Genomic DNA, 8,212 nt, shown 5'->3' on the forward strand with positions numbered 1-8,212 from the left:
ACTTAGATATTGCCCTTGAGTGTTAAAAGTGTGTAAGTGTTACGTGCTTCACCTTCTTTTTTTACATCAAATTACCAAAAAGGACTTTATGATTTGAATTCTAATAATATGACTGTAGATCTGTATGCGTCGAGATACACGTTTGCACTTCTCCATAAACACTTGTCTCTCAAATAATAAGTATTGAGGACATTTAATTTTTAGAATTAAATATTTTGCTTGAAATAAATTTGTAAATAAGTATTTATTATGTAATTGACGAACATACTCCTATTTTTTTCATTAAAAAATAAAATGAATAAAAATATTATTAAAAAAAAATATTGGAGAATACTAAATGCTTCATGAGATCTTGGATATGATGTGGCAAAGGTTCATAATTAATGAATCTTACCCTATGGTCGTGGGTATAACCATTCTTTAAATTTTGTGATCGATTATCAATATTCAATGGTTGCAATTGAGGGATAGACACCAGAGTCAACATTTTTTTTTTTTTGATAGATTTAAATTTGAACCTTATAGAGTGGGCACCTTGTCAAGGTTGAGTCTGACTTTGAAGGAACCCTCTTTGTTATCAGACACATGGCATTCTACATTTATTTCAAACCTAAACATTTTCACCAAAATTTGAAACACATCATTGAAAATGCCATGTGTAATCCAATGGTGAGGTTTTCTTCAAAATTTTGAAACGGGCTGCCTGCTTCAAAGTTTTTTACGTCGAGGTTGCACTCTCTTCCCCATAGGATCACTAGTCAACTTGAAGAGGCATTCTTTGAGTGTGACCAACGGTCCCTAACTACACAAGTGGATCACACCATGGTCCTGACCTAGTATCACCCATGCCTATATGCCTTGGTGCCAATGGTGCCACACAAATAAACGGTCAATTCGCGTTAACACCATGATCTAAACATTATTACATAAGTAATAAGTTAAAAATATTTCTCAGGCTCCCCATATTGATGTCTACTGGCGACGTGCAACTCACTTATGTTGAAGCGCACTATATTATGGTCCAAAGTACAATGACTTCACCACTTAGCATCATAGTTCTCTCTCTATTAAACAACTTAAGAAAGGACGTAAGTAAACAATATCGATATATCTGAGAATACTTCTTTATAATTATAGAAGTATAATTTTTAAAATAAAGAAATTTCCACCAAAACTTTGAGTTGAAGATATTAGAGCTCAAGATTTTAGAAAGCCAACCTCGAGATGAGAAGATGAAGATGAATTCAATCCAAATCTACAATAGTTTCAATTTTGATATTATATTAATAAATGAAGGGTATTTAAGTAATCAAACATATGGCAAGTACAAGATTAAGGGTAAGTGGTGAAGGATTACGTTGGCGCATTGTGCCCGCCCCACTAGCCACCTTTAAAAAACCGTCTACCACTAAAGGCATTGAAAGACTTATTGGGCTTTAATTTTAGCATGCAATGTAGGTGGGCCTATCGCCAATCCACCACCAACTCTATAAAATTAATTATAAAGCCACGACTTAACCCATTATGAATGGCTGAGATTTACCAACTCTTACTCTGATTGGTGGGCCATCACTTAGGTGTGCCATGGGCACCTAATTAGCCAATTACTGGCTCGATTTCTACTTGGGGAGATTTGATTCATTATGAGTTCTTTAGTTCAAAGTGAGAGGACTGGCATTGACCATAATGAGTAGGTAATATGTTCCTTGACTTTATTTCTATTGCATTATTTCTTGGTTCGGTTCAAATATAATTGAAAATTTTGAAAGATTCGTCAATTGAATCGAGGACATTTCTTGAACCAGTTTTAAATAGAAAAGAGTCGTGATAATCTGACTCCCCTGACCTGGGGTGTGCCAGAACCATAGATTTCCTTTCATTGGGATCCACAACTGCAAAGATTTATGGGGATATGCGGTTGTGTATCTTGAGGAATAAAGTCTATGGTTCTGGCACACCCCACATCAAGGGAGTCAATTGAGTAAGCCATGTGGGGGAGTCATATTATCATACTCAATAGAAAATTTTAGAAATATTTATTTTCCAAGATGAACATTATTAGGAAAAATCATAACTTTTGTTATGAGAAGATTTTTCGATAATTGAATCCTTCGATACCCAATCTGAGTAATATTTCCTCGGGGCCACCCGCGAGTGTGCTCCCTCACTTACCTGGTGTGTGTGATGTGCGAGCGTTGCACATGCTCGGGGAGGAACTCATATGCCTTGGCTCTGTCCCTACCTCATCTGATCCATTTAGTCGGACGTAAGTCCAGACACCCTTGTTATAATAAAAAAATCCTCTTAGTAATATACTTGATATTATCTTTTTTTTATAAAAATAAATACAAATTTAGAAAAAAAAAATATATATTATGTTTTTAAATTATTTAATAAATGTAAGTTGGTCCAACCAAATGGATCAAAAATCTGATATGGGACCTATTTGACAAATATTTGAGCCAATATTCGGTTCGATTCTTAAAACATTGACTAGAACAAGTCGTCGTCAAAGCTGTGGCCGAAAATAAGGATAGATTGAACAGGTCATGTTCCTTCACCATCTGTATTTCAATTAATGATCAAACATACATTGAATTAAAGTCTTTGAATTGGCACTAGTTTTGGTTCCAAAACATCCCCCATGTGATGTTAGGGCTATTGCCCTAAGAACTTTTGACCTAACCTATCAATCCTTGTATTTTCTTTGTTTACTTTTAACATTTCTATTTTGTGGTGATGAGTGAGACTTGTTGGGACCTAAATTTTGAATGGGTCGTAATACCAACTTGTTCTAATGCAAGGTATGGTGACCATGGTCCACTATTGTGAAATGTGGTCATTTAACCTAAACCATTAATCGACCAATAAATCGCTTAGGTGATTATTTTTTCCTAATCTTTAGCATAGTACTTAAGGTGACAATGACTGTGGTAATCACACCATGTGCACGACGTCATGCCACGTTGGGTTGGATTCAGATCGGGGACGAGAAGTGGACTATGAGTCCATATTTTGTTTTGTCTAATAATATTACCTTTTTTGGAGAAAAAAAATTGATTGATTCTTGTAGTTACTTATATATCGTAATTAATTTTTCTAACTGATTTGACCGTTGGAATTCATACATATGATTTTGATGAATGAACCTTATTGTGCCATGTGGTACGATCGCTAAGGTGTCCATCGGAAACCACCTTTTGATTTTATATAGAGGTTTTCGAATTAGACTTATTGGATTTGCAATTCTTTATCGTGTGAATGTGCAATCAAGAGTTGAGGATTTACACTCTTTTTATTTATTTTATATATATAGAAAGGATAACTTATTATACAGATGTAGGCATCAAAATTTTAAATTGATCCCTACATCTTTCATAAATCACAAAAAAAAAAAAAATTTAAAAAATCAACCCATGGATTGGGATATGCTTTATAAAACTTTGATCTTAGCATTTTGCAGATAAAATTCACGATTCAATAAATCAAAGTGATCCACATTATATGTTGGGCCTAATACCCAAATAAATTAGTTTGGCTCACCAAATATTCATAGAATTCTTAAAATTGGAATTAATTATTAAATTAATTAATCAAAATTCATTAAGTCAAGGGTATAGTTGGAAAATTAATTTATCTTAAATCTATAAATATCAAAGTCTCCCTCATCTAAAAGTATCCCAGGATCATTTTCTCTAAGAAGACAAAAGTTTTCAAGCCCTCTTCCAAAAACAAAGTAAAATTCTTCAAGAGAGATTTGGACTTTGATTCAAGAGAAGGTCAAGCCTAGAAATCATTTCCTGAAAGAAAAAAAATATTTCTTAGTCGATTAAGTGCAAAGTTTAAAGAGAAGAAAATCCATAACAAATATCTACAATACTTCCAAAGAATATCAAATTTAAAACTCTTCTCTACAAATAGTGAAATCATTCTCAACCGATCAAATACAAAACCTGGAGAGAAGAAAACTTTCACAAAGTGTCTACAAAAGATCAAGCATCATAAACCACTATCTATAAGCCAAGAAATCAGTTGATCAACTACGAAGTCCAGAGAGAAAAAATCAACACAAATCCACTATAGAAGATCAAGCAATCCATCCAACCAACCATCCACAAATCCAAAGATCCTTCTCAATTGATTAAGTGCGAAACTTAAGAAGAAAAAAACTACACGTCATCATCGATTTTATTATTTGACTATTAATCATAGGAAAACATTATGTTAATTGGGTGTTATGCGATTTGTATCTTCATTTTCATCAAAGTAATAAATATCTATTTTCAATCTTATTTCACGTATCTCAATGTAGATCATAAAATTTATTGTCTACAAAAGAATATAAGTTATTTTTCATAATTAGTGATTATGTCTATCATAGGTAATGTGGGTACTCTTATGATAAAGTTTAACCTTTCTGGTAGGCGGGTCACCTTAACCCCCACTTATCATTCCAAAAATTAAAAAAAAGACGTTGTTGAGATTCCATCCCGTCGAAGTGAACACTAGCTATCAAACAATGAACATGCAAAGTTGCACTCTTTTCCTATATCCAACGATCAACTTGTTAAATGATCGAGTAGCTATGCATACTTAGTCAACTCACAATTAACTATTTAGTGCACCTACAACTAATTGTTATAATCTTTCATGCTCGCCTTTGGCGACCTAGGTCCAATCACTCCATGCCTCAGTCGTATATACCCACTCCTCTGTGTCTAACATGCCCATGTGTCACGATCGTGCTTGGTCCCTCCATTGTCGAGAACCTACCGAACCATGACACTAAACCACCATATCAAACTTTACAAGTACTAGATTACCCATAATTGAATAAGATTACTTAGGGGGCTAAAATGTTGTTATTAAAGATTAGAATAGAAGGGATGGTTTGGTAAATTCGAGCATAAACATGTCCTGGACCTGTGACTTCGGGCGCATATTGCCCGCCCCACCCGTTACTTTTAAGAAACCGTCCGCCCACAACCATCTTGGGTCGGTGCGACTGTCGAGTCTTTGACACGACAGCTTGGGCTCTTGGCCTGCAATGAACGTGGGCCCACCACTAACTCTATAAATTAAAGAGTGATTTAGACATGATTCACGTGTTGGTCAATATATTTGAGAAATCCATTGTTTTCAAACTTCTCACATGCCCCCTTGATATCGGTGTACTCTAAAAGACTAATGAAAATGACTTTAATGCCCTAATCTTCATCCTTTAGTAAAAAAAATCTATCATCTTCAAGCTCTTTCATAGTGATAAAATTCACCAATTTTTCAAATAAATTGTGACTTCTACTCAGTGATTTGATTCCAAGTTATTCAATGATATGGTTGATGATGATTTGAAGAGTCCTTCACGATTTTTTATATTTCAAAGTTTGAAATTGAATACTTAATGATTTTGTAATTTTATTTAATTTTATTAGAAATATTATATGGAATATATATCTTTTCTTTGTTATTATTATTTTGAATTTTACCAACTCTTACTGGGTTTTTAAAATAAAATTCATTGCAAAATTACTCCCAAACGTCCAAACCTCAACAACTTGGTCACGATGAACTCACCCTTGTGTCAATCCATCATTTTCAACCTCATCTTAACCAATCGGGTTGAAGATGACTGCTTTTGGAAAGAAAAACCAAGGCTTTTGGGTTAGGGGTTGAATTGGTCATTTTTGTCAGTCTCTTAAACAAGACCATGGTTAAGGGGTATGTGATCAGTTTCAAAACATAGGGATACCTCACATATTCACCCAAACGTGGAGGGGTCTCTCTAAATCACCCTAAATTAAATAAGCCACGACTTAAGCCATTTTAAATGGCTGAGATTCACCCACTCACATTCAAATTGGCGCACGCGCACTGGCATCACACCTTTCCAGGTGGGCTACTATGAGAACCGGACCACAGCGAACCCATGGTTCGTGAGGGTTTCTTATATAGTTGATTTGGATTTTTGAAAGATTTGTTGATTTTTACAGAATCAACAGTTCAACCATTTTAAAATAGAAAAAAAAATTGAAACACTTTCCTTTCTAAGCTAAGATTCTTGTAAAAGATCATAACCTCTATTATAGGAAGAATTTTCAATGATCAAATCCTCTCAACGATAAATTTGTTACTATCTTTCTATTAAAATAAAAGTGGTAAACTTGAGGGGTTGGCTCAATGGCAATTTTTAACCGATAGGCAGTTAATGCCCGTAGGTCTTGAGTTTGATATCCAGTATAAGCATTAATTTCCTCAGAGGCCACCCACGAGGGTGCACGTGCCCGGAACCGATCCAATCCGAAAAAAAATGAAAAATTAGATTCAAATTGAAATCTTATATCCTATACAAATTCGGATCGGATTCGAATATACCCCAATCCGATCCGAATATATTTTAATATTTTTTATTCTTAATTTTATATAATAAACATAGATAAAACAGTTCAGTCTTTTTTTATTTCCCTCTATACTTGTAGTTGAAAAATATATTTTTAAAAATTTATATGATTTTATATTTTAATTTTTTTTTTAGCATTAATCATTTGAAGAAAAAAATACATATATTCAGACGGATCAGATCGGTTCACATATTCATTAATCCAATTGGATTGTGTACATGTTTAAAAAAATTTGGATCAATATTGAAGTGGTACTAATCCGGTACTGAACCGATCTATTGCCAATCCTACCTAGGACCCTTTTAAGTAATTCAGAATATAACAAAAATTCGATTCGTGAAAATTTTGAATTTTATTTGATTTTGGATTGCAAAAAAATTCAATCTAAAATTCGATAAATGGAAGATATGCGACATTCGCTTCATACATGTATAATCTGTCTCATTTCAAAAATTCGAAAACCAAAAATTCGGTAATATGATAGTGATGTTAATAGTGATGGTGATGATGAAATTGGTGATCGTGAATGTAATGATATATTGGTAATGGTAACAATGATGGTGCTGATAATGAGGGTATTGAGGTTATTATTTCATTGGTTTATAAAAAAAGATCAAAGTCAAGGGACAAATCATCAATTTGAAAAATTAAGATGTAATCTCAAATAAATGTAGAGAACCATATAATTATTATTTTTAAAGATAAGAGGGATATTTGTCAAGTAAAAATGTGGATTCCTCAAAAAATTTGATGCAAAGTTGCTTCAAATCCGACTTGTGTTACACATCACAACTTACAAGTTTACACTTTGCAATATATAACAAGTTGTATATATTGCAAAAGTTGTAAAAAATAAAAATTACATTTTATTCTTTTTTAACTAAAAATGTGGGAATTATTCAAATAGTTCAATAATCTGAAGAATAATACTTTTATTGAAAAAAAAAAAACGAAAAATTCGTGAAGTTTTCAAGAATTAAACGGGAGATTGCTAACAAGGCTCGGGAGTCGGGACTAGTCCTTGGACAAGACCACAGTCTATGGACTAGGCAAAGCGATACAGGTTGGTCCACTGTCTACAGGGATACCCGGTTATAAAAAAAATAAAAAATAAAAGGTGGTATAAAAAAAATCAAATTATATTTATAATTTTTTTAATAAATGTAAATTGGTCCAACCAAATAGAATCATAGTCGAATGTGCTCCAACCTATTTGAAAAATTACTTGGTATTTTAATCATTTGTTGGGTTATTAAAAACATTGACCAGAACAAGTCCTCTCATAATCAAAAAACTATATAAAAAATAAAATAAAATAAAGATATAACTCTCCACATTTTGGTTCATATTTGAGACACCCAAATATTTTCAAACAAATGAGATTCCTTCCTTGACCTTGGTCTTCTCAATAGATTAATGAAAAATGACTTAAATGTCCTCATCTTCAAAATTTAGTAAAAAAGTCCTTAATTTTTTTTACCAAATTTTTATCATCTTCAAACCTAAAGAACAAAATAGGAATTTTGTAGAAGTAGAAGAAGTTGGAATTTGGGTTAGAAAAACCAAGGTTTTCTGCAATGGATTAAGGTATAATGATAGATAGGTTGAATTATTTAAAAATAATTTACCATAAGGATTGAAGAAGAAGACATATTTGGGGGGACAAGACGAGGACCTTTACATCATTTTCCATTAGTGTATTAGTGAAAACCAAGGTCAAGGGACCATGTGATCAATTTGAAAACACGAGGGTATATCAAATATTCACCAAAATGTGGAGGGTTATGTCTAAATCACCATGAGAGAGAGAGAGA

This window comes from Akebia trifoliata, chromosome 10 (genome assembly GCF_017979445.1).
Source record: "Akebia trifoliata isolate Shusen 1 chromosome 10, ASM1797944v1, whole genome shotgun sequence".
Taxonomy (NCBI): domain Eukaryota; kingdom Viridiplantae; phylum Streptophyta; class Magnoliopsida; order Ranunculales; family Lardizabalaceae; genus Akebia; species Akebia trifoliata.